At 47.1% G+C, this 20,747-nt stretch overlaps 1 protein-coding gene across 6 annotated transcripts in view; it reads right to left on the reverse strand.

Annotated features, from left to right (window-relative positions):
- The window catches only part of LOC140127996 (inositol polyphosphate-5-phosphatase A-like), a 52,761-nt gene that overhangs the window by 26,392 nt on the left and 5,622 nt on the right, over positions 1–20,747 (reverse strand). The window lies entirely within an intron of this gene.

Here is a 20,747-nt window from a genome sequence, read left to right on the forward strand (position 1 = left end):
ACCATAGACAGGGGGCATCCTCTACACCTAGAGGAAAGGCGGTTCTACCATCACCATAGACAGGGGGCATCCTCTACACCTAGAGGAGAGGAGGTTCTACCATCACCATAGACAGGGGACATCCTCTACACCTAGAGGAGAGGCGGTTCTACCATCACTATAGACAGAGGGCATCCTCTACACCTAGAGGAGAGGCGGTTCTACCATCACCATAGACAGGGGCATCCTCTACACCTAGAGGAGAGGAGGTTCTACCATCACCATAGACAGGGGGCATCCTCTACGCCTAGAGGAGAGGTGGTTCTACCATCACCATAGACAGGGGACATCCTCTACACCTAGAGGAGAGGAGGTTCTACCATCACCATAGACAGGGGGCATCCTCTACACCTAGAGGAGAGGTGGTTCTACCATCACCATAGACAGGGGACATCCTCTACACCTAGAGGAGAGGTGGTTCTACATCACCATAGACAGGGGGCATCATCTACACCTAGAGGAGAGGTGGTTCTACCATCACCATAGACAGGGGACATCCTCTACACCTAGAGGAGAGGTGGTTCTACCATCACCATAGACAGGGGACATCCTCTACACCTAGAGGAGAGGAGGTTCTACCATCACCATAGACAGGGGGTATCCTCTACACTTAGCGGAGAGATGGTTCAACCATCACCATAGACAGGGGGGCATCCTCTACACCTAGAGGAGAGGAGGTTCTACAATCACCATAGACAGGGAGCATCCTCTACACCTAGAGGAGAGGAGGTTCTACCATCACCATAGACAGGGAGCATCCTCTACCCCTATAGGAGAGGCGGTTTTACCATCACCATAGACAGGGCCATCCTCTACATCTAGAGGAGAGGCGGTTCTACCATCACCATAGAGAGAAGGCAACTTCTACATCAAGAGGAGAGGAGGTTCTACCATCACCATAGACGGGGGCACACTCTACGCCTAGAGGAGAGGAGGTTCTACCATCACCATAGACGGGGGCACACTCTACGCCTAGAGGAGAGGAGGTTCTACCATCACCATAGACAGGGGACATCCTCTACACCTAGAGTAGAGGCTGTTCTACCATCACCATAGACAGGGGACATCCTCTATACCTAGAGGAGAGGAGGTTCTACCATCACCATAGACAGGGGACATCCTCTACACCTAGAGGAGAGGCTTTTCTACCATCACCATAGACAGGGGGCATTCTCTACACCTAGAAGAGAGGCGATTCTACCATCACCATAGACAGGGGGCATCCCCTACACCTAGAGGAGAGGCAGTTCTATCATCACCATAGACAGGGGGCATCCTCTACACCTAGAAGAGAGCAGGTTATACCATCACCATAGACAGCGGGCATCCTCTACACCTAGAGGAGAGGAGGTTCTACCATCACCATAGACAGGGGCATCCCCTACACCTAGAGGAGAGGAGGTTCTACCATCTCCATAGACAGGGGACATCCTCTACACCTAGAGGAGAGGTGGCTATACCATCCACATAGACAGGGGACATCCTCTACACCTAGAGGAGAGGCGGTTCTACCATCACCATAGACAGGTGCATCCTCTACACCAAGAGGAGAGGTGGTTCTACCATCACCATAGACAGGGGCATCCTCTACACCTAGAGGAGAGGAGGTTCTACCATCACCATAGACAGGGGACATCCTCTACACCTAGAGGAGAGGAGGTTCTACCATCACCATAGTAGTAGTAGTATAGTATAGTAGTAGTGAGCATCCTCTACACCTAGAGGAGAGGTGGTTCTACCATCACCATTGTAGTAGTAGTATAGTATAGTAGTAGTGAGCATCCTCTACACCTAGAGGAGAGGTGGTTCTACCATCACCATAGACAGGGGACATCCTCTACACCTAGAGGAGAGGTGGTTCTACCATCACCATAGACAGGGGGGCATCCTCTACCCCTATAGGAGAGGCGGTTTTACCATTGCCATAGACAGAGGGCATCCTCTACACTTAGAGGAGAGGAGGTTTTACCATCGCCATAGACAGGGGCATCCTCTACACCTAGAGGAGAGGCGGTTCTACCATCACCATAGACAGAAGGCAACTTCTACACCTAGAGGAGAGGAGGTTCTACCATCACCATAGACAGAATGCAACTTCTACACCTAGAGGAGAGGCGGCTCTACCATCACCATAGACAGGGGCATCCTCTACACCTAGAGGAGAGGAGGTTCTACCATCACCATAGACAGGGGGTATCCTCTACGCCTAGAGGAGAGGTGGTTTTACCATCACCATAGACAGGGGACATCCTCTACACCTAGAGGAGAGGAGGTTCTACCATCACCATAGACAGGGGGCATCCTCTACACCTAGAGGAGAGGTGGTTCTACCATCACCATAGACAGGGGACATCCTCTACACCTAGAGGAGAGGTGGTTCTACATCACCATAGACAGGGGGCATCATCTACACCTAGAGGAGAGGTGGTTCTACCATCACCATAGACAGGGGACATCCTCTACACCTAGAGGAGAGGTGGTTCTACCATCACCATAGACAGGGGACATCCTCTACACCTAGAGGAGAGGAGGTTCTACCATCACCATAGACAGGGGGTATCCTCTACACCTAGAGGAGAGGTGGTTCTACCATCACCATAGACAGGGAGCATCCTCTACCCCTATTGGAGAGGCGGTTTTACCATCACCATAGACAGGGCCATCTTTTACATCTAGAGGAGAGGCGGTTCTACCATCACCATAGAGAGAAGGCAACTTCTACATCTAGAGGAGAGGAGGTTCTACCATCACCATAGACGGGGGCACACTCTACGCCTAGAGGAGAGGAGGTTCTACCATCGCCATAGACAGGGGACATCCTCTACACCTAGAGTAGAGGCTGTTCTACCATCACCATAGACAGGGGACATCCTCTATACCTAGAGGAGAGGAGGTTCTACCATCACCATAGACAGGGGACATCCTCTACACCTAGAGGAGAGGCTTTTCTACCATCACCATAGACAGGGGGCATCCTCTACACCTAGAAGAGAGGCGATTCTACCATCACCATAGACAGGGGGCATCCCCTACACCTAGAGGAGAGGCAGTTCTATCATCACCATAGACAGGGGGCATCCTCTACACCTAGAAGAGAGCAGGTTATACCATCACCATAGACAGTGGGCATCCTCTACACCTAGAGGAGAGGAGGTTCTACCATCACCATAGACAGGGGACATCCTCTACACCTAGAGGAGAGGCGGTTCTACCATCACCATAGACAGGGGGAATTCTCTACACCAAGAGGTGAGGCAGATCTACCATCCACATAGACAGGGGACATCCTCTACACCTAGAGGAGAGGCGGTTCTACCATCACCATAGACAGGGGCATCCTCTACACCAAGAGGAGAGGTGGTTCTACCATCACCATAGACAGGGGCATCCTCTACACCTAGAGGAGAGGAGGTTCTACCATCACCATAGACAGGGGACATCCTCTACACCTAGAGGAGAGGCGGTTCTACCATCACCATAGTAGTAGTAGTATAGTATAGTATAGTAGTAGTGAGCATCCTCTACACCTAGAGGAGAGGTGGTCCTACCATCACCATTGTAGTAGTAGTATAGTATAGTATAGTAGTAGTGAGCATCCTCTACACCTAGAGGAGAGGTGGTTCTACCATCACCATAGACAGGGGACATCCTCTACACCTAGAGGAGAGGAGGTTCTACCATCACCATAGACAGGGGGCATCCTTCACACCTAGAGGAGAGGAGGTTCTACCATCACCATAGACAGGGGGCATCCTCTACACCTAGAGGAGAGGAGGTTCTACCATCACCATAGACAGGGGCATCTTCTACACCTAGAGGAGAGGAGGTTCTACCATCACCATAGACAGGGGACATCCTCTACACCTAGAGGAGAGGAGGTTCTACCATCACCATAGACAGGGGCATCTTCTACACCTAGAGCAGAGGAGCTTCTACCATCACCATAGACAGGGGGCATCCTCTACACTTAGAGGAGAGGAGGTTTTACCATCGCCATAGACAGGGGCATCCTCTACACCTAGAGGAGAGGCGGTTCTACCATCACCATAGACAGAAGGCAACTTCTACACCTAGAGGAGAGGAGGTTCTACCATCACCATAGACAGGGGGCATCCTCTACACCTAGAGGAGAGGCGGTTCTACCATCACCATAGACAGGGGGCATCCTCTACACCTAGAGGAGAGGCGGTTCTACCATCACCATAGACAGGGGATATCCTCTACACCTAGAGGAGAGGCGGTTCTACCATCTCCATAGACAGGGGGCATCCTCTACACCAAGAGGAGAGGTGGTTCTACCATCACCATAGACAGGGGGCATCCTCTACACCTAGAGTGAAAGAGTATGGCATGAAAGGACAAGGGGAGAGCGCTAATAGTGTTACACCTTTCTTGAGAGGATAGGAGTAAGGGTGAAAGATTGTGCTCACCGTATAGGGTTGTGCTAGGATAGGCACAACGCTATGAGATGTCAGAGGTTTAAATTGCAGATGATCTGGTGCTGCCTCCCGGTGGAAGATCTCCTATGTGGTATGGCCGTACCACTCAGGAGTTTTTGAATAGTAGGAGAAAGTTTGTGATACAACCAGATGGCGCACTCAGAGTGTATTATACAATTTGGTTTATTTAGGATCTTGAAACACAACGCGTTTCGGGGTTACAGTACCCCTTTATCAAGTGTACAAAGACTATAAAAGATAAACAGTGACAATAGGAGCGGGGGAAAAAAAGGAATAAAATTGTCGTTGGTATTTGTTTGACAACAGGATTACAATGATGATATTGGTAATAGTTCATTGTACCCAAGGGGATACGTTAAAAATATAGATAATTCATTATTAAAAAGTTGATAAAATGATATAATTAATACAATGATATAATTAATACAATTTAATATATCTAAGTGGAGAAATGCTTAATATCTCTAAATAAATAAATAAATAATCAGTTGATACATGATAAGTTAATTGAATGGTTAGACGGTGAATTCACAATATAAAACATTGAGGAAAATAATAAGGAAAATATTGTAGTAATGAATAATGAATGTAATAAGTATAACTATAAATATAAAGTTGGTAATGCTGCTACTGATGGAGGATATTTGTATATGCTTACCAGTGCTAGTGCTGTTGTCGGTATCACCCACAGCATTGAGAGACGTGGCGTGGTGTGAGGGTATTTAACTGCTCGTAGTGGGGAGAGGCGCGCGCCATAAAGTCTCGGGCGCATGCGCAGTAGCGCAAGAAACCGACAAGATGTCAGCCATGCAGAGTGCGACACAAATTTGTGGGGCATTGCGCATGTACTGAGCGGTGCCTCGTAGTGATGATGGAAGAAGATCGTAACGGGTGTCCAGCTGATCGGAGCGCAAATCCGGGCTTGGAGAATAAGGGAAATAGTAGTAGGGGGCCGGTTGGCACATATAGAAGATAAATTGAATGAGGCAGTGTGCCGCTGTGATGTGTTAAATATATGGGCAAATGCCAGGGTTGTGGAAATATGATGATAAAAATGTAGAAAAAGGATGGAAGGTTCAACCATATGGATAATGTGGAAAAAATAAATAAATAATTCGAGGAATTGAAATGACACTAATTCAGGTTTCGAAAACTCTAAAAAGTGTGTGTGTGCATCGGTGGTAAGTAGATGCATGGGGAGTTTGTGGAGTGAAACTCGATTACATGGGGGTTCTGTTTAAGAATCGCTAGAATGTATATGCATCGATGGTCAGTAGATGCATAGGGGGTAGTGGAATGTGACTCGGTTACATAGGGGTTCTGTTAAAAATTAGTACTCTCTAGGGATTCGTTGAGTCCGTTAGGTATTAGGCAGTTGAGCTTGTAAATCCAGTACATCTCTCTCTAACAGAGTTTGGTGTATCTGTTGTTCCCGGGGGGACCTGTTCTATGGGGGTGACTGAAAAGGAGGAAAATTCATCTTGGTGGTACAAATGCCCGTGCCTGGAGACGCTATGCTTAAGGAACCCATTAGTGACATTACTCCGATGTTTATTGATCCTCGAGTTCAGTTGTTGGATAGTGCGTCCAATATATTGGAGACCACAAGAGCATTCCAACAGATAGATTACAAAAGAGGATGTACAATTCAGGAAAGATTTGATCCTAAAGGTTTCCTCTGTGATGTTACTTTTAAATTCTTTTGTTCTATGGTTTATGCTAAGGCAGCATTTACAGTTGGGTTGACCACATTTGTAGCTGCCGGTGGTCTTGGGTAGTAGTTGATTGGTAGTTGTACTCCTAATGGTCCGAAGTTTACTTGGAGCAAGTAGATTTTTTAGGGTCTGAGACCTTCTGTAGGTAATACTGGGTCTGGGGGGTAATTGGGGTTTTAGATAAGGGTCATCCAGTAAGATCGACCAGTGTTTTTCAAAGATATTTCTTAAGTGGGAGTGATTGTCATTGTAAGTGGTAATGAAATTCAATCTGCAGTTTTTATTTTGTGTTTGTTTGGAAACTTGCTTGACTCTAGGGGCAAGGCAATCTTTTTGGGATAATTGTTCGGCCCGTTCATAGGCTGATTTGACAATTTTTTGGGGGAATTTTTTGTCTATGAACCTATTAAAAAGTATTTTGCTCTGTGCTAGAAAGCTATTAGTTTCAGAGCAGTTTTTCCTTATGCGTCTAAATTGGCTAAAAGGAATGTTCTTTTTCCATTTGTGGTGATGGGAACTGTTATAATGCAGAAAACTGTTGCTGTCGACTTTCTTAAAGAAAGTCTCTGTGCTTATTTTATTGTCTTTTGCTTGTAGATGTAGATCTAGGAATTCTACTTCCGTTTTTGAAACGGATTGGGTGAAGGACAAACCCCAGTTGTTACAATTGATGGTGGTTACGAAGGACTGGATCTCCTCTTCAGTTCCCTTCCAAATCAGAAGGAGGTCATCTATATATCTCCGGTAGTAAATAATGTTGGCGGACCATCTAGGGTTGTTCTCTATGAATTCTGATTCAAACTCCCCCATATACTTTACTGGGCTTTTTGTCACTTCCGGATCGGCATGACGTGACGCGTGCACGCACGTCCGGATCCGCCCCCTCTCCTCGGCTCTGACCGCGAGCCGCCCCGTTGATGCCGCCAAGGTAGCGGAGGCCGCTTCCACCGCTTCCCCCGCCAAGCTACTGCTCTAGCCTGGTGCCGGCTCCGAGTGGGTCCTGGCCGTTCGGGGTGGCGCTGCACCGAGACGGCTTCTCTGGTCCGGCGCTCAGAGAGAAAACAGACTCAGCTCCAGGTGAGAGCTGGAGCTGAAGCCGGCTGATAGGGAGCGGAGATTGAGCGCTCCAGGTGGGGCAGGAGCCGAGGGCCCCATTCCATGTCGGATACTCCAGGTGAGAGCTGGGCGTTCCAGGTGGAGCAGGAGCCGAGGGCCTTATTCAAAGTCGGATCCACCAGGTGAGAGCTGGAGTGGTCCGAAACATCGACCTGTTGGGCAGACCAGAGGCGGCTGCTTGGTTGGAGGGCCCGTCGCTGCTATCTCGGTGGTCTACACGACGTCTCGTGCCTGGAATCACGGTATGGACCCGGAGAGCCAATGGAGATTCAAGGGTCGCCTGAACAGCTGGTGGTGAGATACCTTCGTGTCGCAGGAGTTGTGGTCCCTTCGGGGCCTATTGTGTGGAGGTTCCCTATGCTGGTTTGCGCCCTCTCTAACGATAGATAACTGCTACCTCCTTTTGCTTGTTGTCTACTAAAACTCTACTAATCTGACTGTGCTGCTAATTAATGCTATTTGCCCGAAAAACCCTGGTCGCTGGCTTGCGCCCTCTCTAACGATAGATAACTGCTACTCCTTTTCGTTTGTTGTCTACTAAAACTCTACTATTCTGACTGTGCTGCTAATTAACGCTTTCCGCCCGAAAAACCTTGGTCAGTGCCTTCTCCCTACTAATTACACTCACTAACTAACTGTGTCCTTTCTGCGGCGAAGAAGGAGAAGGGAGGAAGGTGAAAAAAAAAAAAAAAAAAAAAAGGGGCTTAGCCCTGGGCGCCATTTGACTTTGTCCCCTCTCTGGACTATTTCACTCTTTGCTGGAGTGGACTCTGATAAACATCTCGCTGGCTGCCTTCCCCGTCTATCCCACCTATCTCATCCCCGGCTACTCCATCTGCAGGGCTCCTATAGGCCCCCCAGGTGGCGTTTTTGGGTATCACCCCCCCCCCCCCACGGCAGTTTATAAAATTGTTCTCTTTGCTTTTCTGTATTTGAACTGAAGTGCCGTAAATTAACTGTGTTGATAAGTGTGTATATATAACTTGGTTTAACTTTGAGGGCCGGGAACAGAGAGCAAGAAAGGGGACAGAAAGGGAGGAGGGGGGAAAGGAGAAGGGGAAGGAAGGGGAAAAGGGAAAGTAGAAAGGGAGAAAGGGGGAAAAAGGGAAAAAAAAAAAAGAAAAGGAGAAAAAAAAAAATGCCCCCAAAATCTACAGGGAGAAAATCTGGGGGAGGGAGTGGAGGGTCCCCGAAGGAGGGGAAGGACCGGAGTGGTGGGAAATTAGACTCGTCTGGAAAATTGGAAAAAATATGGAACTCTCCAATTACAAAAACTCGTCAAAATGCAAAAAGTGGTAACACCCCCTCTCCCCCCCTCCAGGGTGAAGGCCCTACTAAACCTACCCCGGAGGGTGTAATAGAGACTACAGAAGATGCTACTAACCCAATCTGGGTGGAAATCTTGACAACTGTACAGAAGACAGGGATAACGGTGGAGGGGTTGGACAAACAGGTCTCGGCCCTATCAACCGAAATAGGTCTAGTGAAGGAGGAAGTGGTTAAGATTCGGGACAAGGTCTCTAATGTAGCGAGTCAAGTTAGGACCCTGGAGGGGGAAACCAAAAGTCTGAAGAAGGAAGTTGGGGGTTTGGGGAAAATACAGACTCTCCTGAGGGAGAAATTGACGGACTTAGAGGACCGCTCTAGGTGTTCCAATATCCGTATAATTGGTCTCCCCGAGGAGGTTGGGGAAAATTCCCTAACGGAATGGGTTCAAGTGTGGCTCAAAGAAATAATGGGCCCCGATGAGCTCTCCTCTCTATTTATGATTGAGAGGGCCCACCGGGTCCCTGGCAAACCTCCGATACCAGGTGCCCCCCCCCCCCCCAGGGTCATCCTAGCTAAAATTTTGTGCTCTCAGGACCGGGATAGGATTATAAGGTTTTCACGTTCTAAACAAGACTTGACTTATAATGGGGTCAGGGTCTCAATTTTTCCTGATTTTTCACTAGCAACACAGCAGAAGAGAGTGAAGTTTAAAGATGTTAAAATGCGCATGAAGGAGGCAGGGATGAAGTTTTCATTATTGTATCCAGCCAAGCTGAGGGTGGTGTATAATGATCATACTGTCTTTTTCGATAGCTCTGTTGAAGCCTCTAATTGGCTGGAATCAAAGGGCTTCTAAGAATGATGGTTTACCTTGGCGGATATTTTGTAATAAAGCTGTATCATGTATCACTTTGGGCGGTTTGGGCGGTTTGGGCGGAGAGGAGGGGGGGGTTGGAATGGAAGTTAGGAGGTTTTTTGAGTCCTGCTCTTAGTGGCAGGTCAGAAGGCAGGGGGGGAGGGGGGAGGCGAGAGTGGGTGGGATGGGAGGGATGGGGGGACAGAGAGACATATCGAGCCAGCTGGGGGAAAAAATTTCCTTTTTCTTTTTTTTTTTCTTTTTTTTTTTTTTCTTCTCTTTAATCTATGTCTACTCAGGTTTATGTGTGGAATGTCAGGGGCCTGAATGATCGCCGTAACCGATGTATTGTAAATGATATAGTGGCCCGTCATTTGCCTGGTATCGTTTGTTTAATAGAGACACACCTTACTCCCGACACTACGGCCTGGTTAGATAGAAGGTGGGCATCTTTTGTTTTTCATTCTTGCGGGTCCGCATTCTCCAGGGGAGTATCCGTTCTCATTCATAATAGGGTGGATATTAAAATTTTAGCGGTTAAGACAGATAAAAAGGGGAGGTTCATCTTCTTATTTTGTTCATTATATAAAATCCTGTGTGTCCTGGCCTTTATATATATTCCGCCCCCCTTTTCAATGGAAGTTCTAAATGAGTTAACCCAGTTTACTAGAGATAGAGAGGACAATCCGGTTCTGGTCCTAGGGGATTTTAACGCAGTTCTCGATGGAGATCTTGACAGACGTAGCCTGAGTAGTTCTGCCGGGCATAGGGATAGGGGGTCCTCAGGCTTAAGAACTTTCTGCGAGAGTTGGTCACTTAAGGATGTCTGGCGCACTAAATACTTGGATAAACCCGCGTTCTCTTGTTTTAGTCGGACTCATTCATCTCTCTCCAGGATTGACTTATGCTTGGCTAATGATGCCTTCCTTGGTTTTATTGCGAGAATGAAGTATGAGTCTATAGCGGTCTCTGACCATGGTGGGATATCCCTCTTATTGAGGTTACAGAAGGGAACATGTTTGGAAAGAGGAAGCTTTTTTAGACTTAACCCTCACTGGCTTGCAATCCTGAATAATGAGGAGAAGATCAATAGACTGATTCAAGAATTCTGGTCTCGTAACTCGGGGAGTGGGGAACCATGGAGGGTGTGGGATTCACTGAAAGCTTATCTGCGTGGTATCTTTTTTTCAGAGATTAACTGGAAGAAAAAGGAATTCAGACAGATGGAGCTTAAACTTAAAAAAGAATTAGACCTTAACCAGAAAACCTGGGCTGCTACCTCTACGGAAGCAGATAGAGATAAGTTTCTGGAGTCCCAACTGGCTTATACCACCTTCATGACAGAGAAATCCCAACATAGAGCTTTCTTTAGGGGATATAGAAATTATGCGGAGGGGGGTAAACCGGGTAAACTTTTGGCTAACTTTCTCAAAAAAAAAGAGAGTAACCAAGGGGTTCATGCTATTTTGGACCACACTGGGAAACTGGTCCAAGATCAAAGAGCAATACTGGAGAGCTTTAGGCTCTTTTATGAGGCGCTCTACGCATCTGAAGTAAGGTATATGGATGGTCAGTTAAATGGCTTTCTGGAATCGATCCCTATCCCTAGTTTGTCAGAAGAAGAGAGGCTCCCTTTGAATGACCCTATAGGGGTAGAAGAGATTTTGGAGGCCATTAGGACTTCAACATCAGACTCAGCACCCGGTCTAGATGGTTTACCCTCCGCCTTCTATAGAAAGTATCAAAATGTTCTGTCTCCAATATTAGAATCGGTGTTTACAGCAGCATATGCAGAGGGGGCGATACGGGGATCAATGACGGAGGCTGCCATAGTATTGATCCTTAAGAAGGATAAAGATGGAGCTGAGATGGGCTCTTATAGACCAATTTCTCTATTGAATTCCGACATAAAAATCTTAGCAAAAATTCTTTCCTCCAGATTAAAAAAGGTAATCTCCGTCATTGTCCACCCGGATCAAAACAGGTTTATCCCGTCAAGGAGTACGGGACATAATCTCCATAGGCTGTTCTCAGATATGCAGTTGGGAAGTAGGGGGGACCGCTCCATCCTGTCATTAGACGCTGTTAAAGCGTTTGACAGGGTGGAGTGGCCTTACTTATGGAAGGTGATGGATAGATTTGGGTTAGGTGGGGACTTCGCTAGGTGGGTTAAAGGGAACCCGTCACCACTATTTTCACAAATACAGCTAGTGACAGGTTCCTATAGAGCTCTAATAACTATTTGACACCCTGCTTGTAGCTAAAAATTATGCCCCTGAGATTCCCATATATTCAACTTTATAGTTTTATCTGGTAACTAAGCATGGCTACATGTAGTCCAGGTGGGCGTGGCCTCCTCGGGCTGAATCCAGCAGCTCCTCCCCATCCCTATCTCTGTATGCTGCTATAATGTCATGTGACCAGGGTGACATCATCGCAGGTCCTATAGCTTTTGTAGCATTAGGAGCTGTACACTAAGCATATATGTCATGAAATCACAGCATATTTTATCACATGAAATCACAGCAGGCTGCAAGGAGAGGAGTAGAAGTCCATGGAGGCTGCTGTGATGGTTTTATGTGGTGAGATATGTACATGGGGTATAGTTTTCATATTAAGTAGCTCAAGGACCTTTGATGATGTCACCCTGGTCACATGACATTAGGCCACGCCCCGTGGACTAGCTCCAAAGCTGCATAGATACCAGGCAAGATTATAACTCTGATTTTATGGGGATCTGAGGGGAACAATTTTTAGCTAAAAGCAGGGTGTCAGATAGTTATTAGAGCTCTATGGGAACCTGCCACTACCTGTATTTGTGAAAATAGTGGTGACGGGTTCCCTTTAAGATCATGTATCACTCCCCCATAGCGAGGATGTGTGTTAATGGTTTGCTTTCTGAACCTTTCCAACTGTATAGAGGGACTAGGCAGGGATGCCCCCTCTCCCCCCTCCTCTTTGCCCTATTTATTGAGCCGTTGGCTATTTTGATTCGGGAGTCCAACCACATTAAGGGCTGGGGGTGTGGGGGAGAGAGGGACAAGATTTCGCTCTATGCGGATGATATTTTGTTGACGATCCAGAGTTCAGATGACTCTATAAAGGAGGCCATTAAATTGGTGGATGGGTTCGGATTCTTTTCAGGATTAAAGATCAATTGGGGCAAATCAGTCCTCCTACCGTTGGATGGAGTGGGAAGAGAGGAAGACCTCCCTATTTCCCGGTTAGAAAGGGGTGCTCCCTTTAAATACTTAGGTATATGGGTTTCCGGGGATTTTGGGAGGTTTGTGGAATTAAACATAACCCCGCTCATTAATAAGCTAAGAAGGAATATTTTGGGGTGGATAAAAATGCCCTTTTCTAGAGCTGATAGGGTAGCTATTGTCAAAATGATCCTCCTCCCACAGCTCCTTTACCCTCTAGCGGTGTCCCCAATCTGGCTCTCCGGGAAACTGTTCAGAATTCTTGAAGGTTTGGTCAGAGATTTGATTTGGGGGAAAAGGCGGGCCCGGATCGGGTTGCCCTCTCTCTATTGTTCTCTGGAGGATGGGGGGCTGGGGGTTCCCTATTTCTTTGGTTATTTTTTGGCCTCCCAACTTGCCTTTTTAGTTATAAGAAAGAACTGCAGTGCCTATGGTAGGTTAATAGAGCTTAGTGTGGGAAGTAGGGATTCCATTTTCTCTCTGTTAGAAAGTGGGGAACTTAGATTTAACAATTATAAGAATATTCATATGGCGAAGTTATTGGATAGATGTTGGGGAACATATAAAAAGTTAAAGGGTATAAAGGGCATTTTGTGGTTTACCCCAATATGGGAGAATTTTCACTTTGATGAATTTAAATCTATTCCAGATAGTGAGCACTGGTTTAAGAAGGGGGTTCGATTTTTTTCACAGATTTTGGATGGGTCTCAATTATGTGATTATATGATGTTTGGGAATCGTTTCACAGGGATGGATTCGAGTTTTTTTCGATTTATGCAGTTGCAGCACGCATTTAATGCGGTGAGGTGTAAAGATAGATTTACCTTATGCACTGACGTAGGAATAGAATTTTTGATTAGCACTAGTCTTAGGAAGAAGGTGACTTCACAGATGTATAAATATGTTATGCACGGGTTTGCGAAAGGGGTGGTTCATCCCTCGAGAAATAAATGGCACATGCAAGTTGGGGAGATATCGGAAGAGCATTGGAAATTGTGTTGTAAAGGTATCGGATTGTCCTCTCAGTCTTGGAACCATAAGATAGTTCAATTTAATTTTATTCACCAGTTATATTATACGCCCAGGGGTTTATTCAAAATGAAACTTAGGGCCGATTCTAGATGTCGGAGGTGCCCCCTGGAGAATGCGGACTTTCTTCATGTAGCTTTCGGTTGTCAGAAGTTGAGGGACTATTGGAGCGAGATACTGGACTTTATAAATGGTACTTATAATTTGAGACTTTTCAGCCCGGGTTCTGCTCCTAGGTCTCATAGACTTGGGGAGAGATGAGTCTAGGAAAAGGCTGATAGTCCACAAACTTCTGTTCCTGGCTAGATTGATTATCGCCAGGAAGTGGGGTAGTGCAGTAACCCCGTCTTGCGGAGAATTTATGGCAGAGGTACAAAAATGTAAAAGCTACGAGAAACTTACCGCAGAAAGAGGTGGATTTATAAATAAATGGAAGAAGATCTGGTGTGTGGGTATATAAGACAGGTCTTTTTGTCATTATTACTATTATTATTATTTTTTTATCTTATTTTTATGCTTTACTCTTTTTATTTACTTTTCATATTTTTTTTTTTTTTTTTTTTTCTCCTCTCTTGCTTAGTTCTGGTCTAGATGGTCAGTCTCGAGTCTCCCCATCATCCTCCTGGTAGGGTGGGAGGGGGTGGGAGGGTAGGGGGGGCGGTATGGGTTTCATAAGTTTAGATCGCACTTTAGTACTATGTGCAATATTGTATAACTTATATGGTATTTATTTGTTTGTACATATGTATTTTTGAGGAATGGTATTGTACATGTTTATTAGAATTTTTTCAATAAAAAAAAAAAAAAACCTCCCCCATATACAAGTTTGCAAAGCTAGGGGCAAATCTCGTGCCCATCGCTGTGCCTCTGGTTTGCTTAAATATTTTATTTTGAAAACTAAAAACATTATGTGTTAGGATGAAGTGAATTGCTTCCAGGATGAAGGTTCTTTGTTTTCTGGGCATGGTACTGTTTTTTTCAAGGTGTTGATTAATTCTGAAGAGACCCTCTTGATGGGGAATATTTGAATATAAGGATGATACATCCAGGGTCACCCACCAGTAAGAGGGTTCCCAGATGGTATTTTGAAGGCTGATCAGTACGCTGGTGGAGTCGCGTAGATAGGATGGTAGACTTTGGACATATTGTTGAAGGAGCACATCTATATAGTGAGACAGATTGCAGGTGAGTGAGGAGATGATCGGTCGTCCGGGTGGGTTTTGTAGGTTTTTATGGATTTTAGGTAAATGATAGAAGATGGGGGTACATGGTGAGTCGATCCAGATGTAATCTTTCTCTGATTTAGTGATGGTATTATTTGCCACGGCCTCGTTTAGAAGTATTTTTAATTCTTGTGCGTGAGAATGAGTGGGGTCTTCGGGTAGGACTTCATAGTAGTTAGTGTCCGATAGGATGTTCTCAGCCTCCTTGATGTAGGCTTCCCTATCTTGGATCACTATGCCGCCCCCTTTGTCGGCACTGCGGATTATGATATCGTCGTTCTTCAATAAGGAGCTGATTGCTGATCTCTCTTTGTGTGTCAGATTATGGGAGGGCTGGGTTTTAGAGTTAATGGTACGTAGTTCTTTTTCAACCATAGAGACAAACGTTTGGATGTTGTTGCCTCTATGATGTAGAGGATAAAAAGTGGACTTAGGTTTAAGCCCACTGGGGATCACTGAAATGGTGTCAGGATTGTCGGGAATGTTTGGGGAATCTGTGGGAAGCGGATCTTTGGGGAAGATGGGACTAGGGGGTATATTTATACTAAGGCTATCCGAAGAGGGGGTCTCGTTAATCTTCATGTTGGTTTTAGGGAGACTAAAATGTCTTGCAAGGGTAAGTTTCCTGGTGAAGGTATGGAGGTCACGGAACAGTTGAAATTCGTCGAATTTTGACGTCGGGCAATAGGAAAGTCCTTTGTTTAGAAGGCTAATTTCAGCTTCGTTGAGGACGTATTTGGAAAGATTGAAAATCTTTATCTCAGTTTTTTGTTTTTCTGTTGTAGTACTGGGGCAACTGGTGGGTCTTTTTCTTTTTCCTCCCCTATTGCCTCGTCTACATTTTTTCTTTTTTGGCTCCTGTAATGGCCCTTTTGAAAAAAATAATGGTGGGGGGTCATTGGTGTGTTTGAGGTGGGGGGGATCTCATTTGTAACTAGTATCTGGTTGTATCACAAACTTTCTTCTACACCTAGAGGAGAGGCAGTTCTACCATCACCATAGACAGGGGGCATCCTCTACACCTAGAGGAGAGGTGGTTCTACCATCACTATAGACAGGGGGCATCCTCTACACCAAGAGGAGAGGCGGTTCTACCATCACCATAGACAGGGGCATCCTCTACACTTAGAGGAGAGGAGGTTTTACCATCACCATAGACAGGGGGTTATCCTCTACACCTAGAGGAGAGGAGGTTTTACCATCACCATAGACAGGGGGCATCCTCTACACCTAGAGAAGAGGGGATTCTACCATTGCCATAGACAGGGGGAATTCTCTACACCTAGAGGAGAGGTGGTTCTACCATCACCATAGACAGAGGACATCCTCTACACCTAGAGGAGAGGTGGTTCTACCATCACCATAGACAGGGGGTATCCTGTACACCTAGAGGAGAGGCGGTTCTACCATCACCATAGACCGGGGGCATCCCCTACACCTAGAGGAGAGGCGGTTTTACTATCACCATAGACAGGGGGCATCCTCTACACCTAGAGACGAGGAGATTCTACCATCACCATAGACAGGGGGCATCCTCTACACCTAGAGGAGAGGAGGTTCTACCATCACCATAGACAGGGGCATCCTCTACACCTAGAGGAGAGGTGGTTCTACCATCACCATAGACAGGGGGCATCCTTTACACCTAGAGGAGAGGCGGTGCTGCCATCATCATAGACAGGGGGCATCCTCTACACATAGAGGAGAGGCGGTTCTACCATCACCATAGACAGGGGGCATCCTCTACACCTAGAGGAGAGGAGGTTTTACCATCCCCATAGACAGGGGTATCCTCTACACCTAAAGGAGAGGAGGTTTTACCATCGCCATAGACAGAGAGCATCCTCTACACCTAGAGAAGAGGGGATTCTACCATTGCCATAGACAGGGGGAATTCTCTACACCAAGAGGTGAGGCAGATCTACCATCCACATAGACAGGGGACATCCTCTACACCTAGAGGAGAGGCGGTTCTACCATCACCATAGACAGGGGGCATCCTCTACACCTAGAGGAGAGGAGGTTCTACCATCACCATAGACAGGGAGCATCCTCTACCCCTATAGGAGAGGCGGTTTTACCGTCACCATACATAGGGGGCATCCTCTACCCGTATAGGAGAGGCGGTTTTACCATTGCCATAGACAGAGGGCATCCTCTACGCTTAGAGGAGAGGAGGTTTTACCATCCCCATAGACAGGGGTATCCTCTACACCTAAAGGAGAGGAGGTTTTACCATCGCCATAGACAGAGAGCATCCTCTACACCTAGAGAAGAGGGGATTCTACCATTGCCATAGACAGGGGGAATTCTCTACACCAAGAGGTGAGGCAGATCTACCATCCACATAGACAGGGGACATCCTCTACACCTAGAGGAGAGGCGGTTCTACCATCACCATAGACAGGGGGCATCCTCTACACCTAGAAGAGAGGAGGTTCTACCATCACCATAGACAGGGGGCATCCTCTACACCTAGAGGAGAGGCGGTTCTACCATCACCATGGACAGGGGGCATCCTCTACACCTAAAGGAGAGGAGGTTCTTCCATCACCATAGACAGGGGGCATCCTCTACACCTAAATGAGAGGCGGTTCTACCATCACCATAGACAGGGGGCATCCTCTACACCTAAAGGAGAGGCGGTTCTACCATCACCATAGACAGGGGGGCATCCTCTACACCTAGAGGAGATGTGGTTCTACCATCACCATAGACAGGGGACATCCTCTACACCTAGAGGAGAGGCAGTTCTATCATCACCATAGACAGGGGCATCCTCTACACCTAGAGGAGAGGTGGTTCTACCATCACCATAGACAGGGAGCATACACTACACCTAGAGGAGAGGTGGTTCTATCATCACCATAGACAGGGGGCATCCTCTACACCAAGAGGTGAGGCAGATCTACCATTGCCATAGACAGGGGACATCCTCTACACCTAGAGGAGAGGAGGTTCTACCATCACCATAGACAGGGGGCATCCTCTACACCTAGAGGAGAGGTGGTTCTACCATCACCATAGACAGGGAGCATACACTACACCTAGAGGAGAGGTGGTTCTATCATCACCATAGACAGGGGGGCATCCTCTACCCCTATAGGAGAGGAGGTTTTACCATTGCCATAGACAGGGGGCATCCTCTACACCTAAATGAGAGGCGGTTCTACCATCACCATAGACAGGGGGCATCCTCTACACCTAGAGGAGAGGCAGTTCTATCATCACCATAGACAGGGGCATCCTCTACACCTAGAGGAGAGGTGGTTCTACCATCACCATAGACAGGGAGCATACACTACACCTAGAGGAGAGGAGGTTCTACCATCACCATAGACAGGGGGCATCCTCTACACCTAGAGGAGAGGAGGTTCTACCATCACCATAGACAGGGGGCATCCTCTACACCTAAATGAGAGGCGGTTCTACCATCACCATAGACAGGGGGCATCCTCTACACCTAAAGGAGAGGCGGTTCTACCATCACCATAGACAGGTAGCATCCCCTACACCTAGAGGAGAGTAGGTTCTACCATCACCATAGACAGGGGGTATCCTCTACACCTAGAGGAGAGGCAGTTCTATCATCACCATAGACAGGGGGTATCCTTTACACCTCGAGGAGAGGCAGTTCTATCATCACCATAGACAGGGGGCATCCTCTACACCTAGAAGAGAGGAGGTTCTACCATTGCCATAACCAGGGGGAATTCTCTACACCCAGAGTTGAGGCAGATCTACCATCCACATAGACAGGGGACATCCTCTACACCTAGAGGAGAGGCGGTTCTACCATCACCATAGACAGGGGGCATCCTCTACACCTAGAGGAGAGGAGGTTCTACCATCACCATAGACATGGGGCATCCTCTACACCTAGAGGAGAGGAGGTTCTACCATGACCATAGACAGGAGGCATCCTTTACACCTAGAGGAGAGGCGGTTCTACCATGACCATAGACAGGGGGCATCCTCTACACCTAGAGGGGAGGAGGTTCTACCATCACCATAGACAGGGGGCATCCTCTACACCTAGAGGAGAGGTGGTTCTACCATCACCATAGATAGGGGGCATCCTCTACACCTAAAGAAGAGGAGGTTCTACCATGACCATAGACAGGAGGCATCCTCTACACCTAGAGGTGAGGAGGTTCTACCATCACCATAGACAGGGGGCATCCTCTACACCTAGAGGAGAGGTGGTTCTACCATCACCATAGATAGGGGGCATCCTCTACACCTAAAGAAGAGGAGGTTCTACCATCACCATAGACAGGGGGCATCCTCTACACCTAGAGGAGAGGAGGTTCTACCATCACCATAGACAGGGGGGCATCCTCTACACCTAGAGGAGAGGTGGTTCTACCATCACCATAGACAGGAGACATCCTCTACACCTAGAGGAGAGGAGGTTCTACCATCACCATAGACAGGGGGTATCCTCTACACCTAGAGGAGAGGAGGTTCTACCATCACCATAGACAGGGGGCAAACTCTACACCTAGAGGAGAGGAGATTCTACCATCACCATAGACAGGGGGCATCCTCTACACCTAGAGGAGAGGAGGTTCTACCATCACCATAGACAGGGGGCATCCTCTACACCTAGAGGAGAGGAGGTTCTACCATCACCATAGACAGGAGGCATCCTCTACACCTAGAGGAGAGGAGGTTCTACCATCACCATAGACAGGGGGCATCCTCTACACCTAGGGAAGAGGAGATTCTACCATCACCATAGACAGGGGACATTCTCTACACCTAGAGGAGAGGAGGTTCTACCATCACCATAGACAGGGGGCATCCTCTACACCTAGAGGAGAGGCGATTCTACCATCACCATAGACAGGAGGCATCCTCTACAACTAGAGGAGAGGCGGCTCTACCATCACCATAGACAGGGGCATCCTCTACACCTAGAGGAGAGGAGGTTCTACCATCACCATAGACAGGGGCATCCTCTACACCTAGAGGAGAGGTGGTTCTACCATCACCATAGACAGGGGGCATCCTCTACACCTAGAGGAGAGGAGGTTCTACCATCACCATAGACAGGGGGCGTCCTCTACACCTAGAGGAGAGGCGGTTCTACCATCACCATAGACAGGGGACATCCTCTACACCTAGAGGAGAGGAGGATCTACCATCTCCATTGACAAAGGTTCTTTACTGTAAGAGCAGTGAGACTGTGGAACTCTCTGCCGCAGGAGGTTGTTATAGCGGACTCTATGTACATGTTCAAGAGGGGCCTGGATGCCTTTATGGAGAGCAAAACTATTCCAGGTTATGGGAATAAAACTTTCTGTAAGTATGTATTTTCTGTTGATCCTGGGAGTTATTCTGACCTCTTTGGGCCAATTAGCAACAGCCTTTCAGGGTTTAGTTCAAAATGGACTAAACTAGACTGCGGGGCGGTTATGCGCTGCGTTTCCAAGCGCAGGGGGTCATGCCTTAGCCCTATCTCATTAGCATGTGATTGCTTACCAATCACTGCAAACGCAAATGCGTTGGGCCGGAGTCAAGTTCCCATTGCATGCAGCGTGCTAGCGCAGCATGTGACAGCACCCTCAATGGACAAACTTTTTGGCAGCAGTCATGCTACATTAGTCATAGGTAAAGCTTATCAAATATTTTGGAAGTGAACCTGTATAGATGAATGTACCGAAGCAAGTGTCTCGACAGCCGTCATGACCAATCAATGAACATCTGCAATAGTAATCAGATTTTTAAGGTATTAAGCCAGGGTTTGCAATATACTAACTGGGAAAACATCTTAGAAGCAGTGTCACCAAGCCAGTCCAGATTTGCTGTACTAATTAGATTTTTGGTGGTTA

This window comes from Engystomops pustulosus, chromosome 4 (genome assembly GCF_040894005.1).
Source record: "Engystomops pustulosus chromosome 4, aEngPut4.maternal, whole genome shotgun sequence".
In the NCBI taxonomy this organism is placed as follows: domain Eukaryota; kingdom Metazoa; phylum Chordata; class Amphibia; order Anura; family Leptodactylidae; genus Engystomops; species Engystomops pustulosus.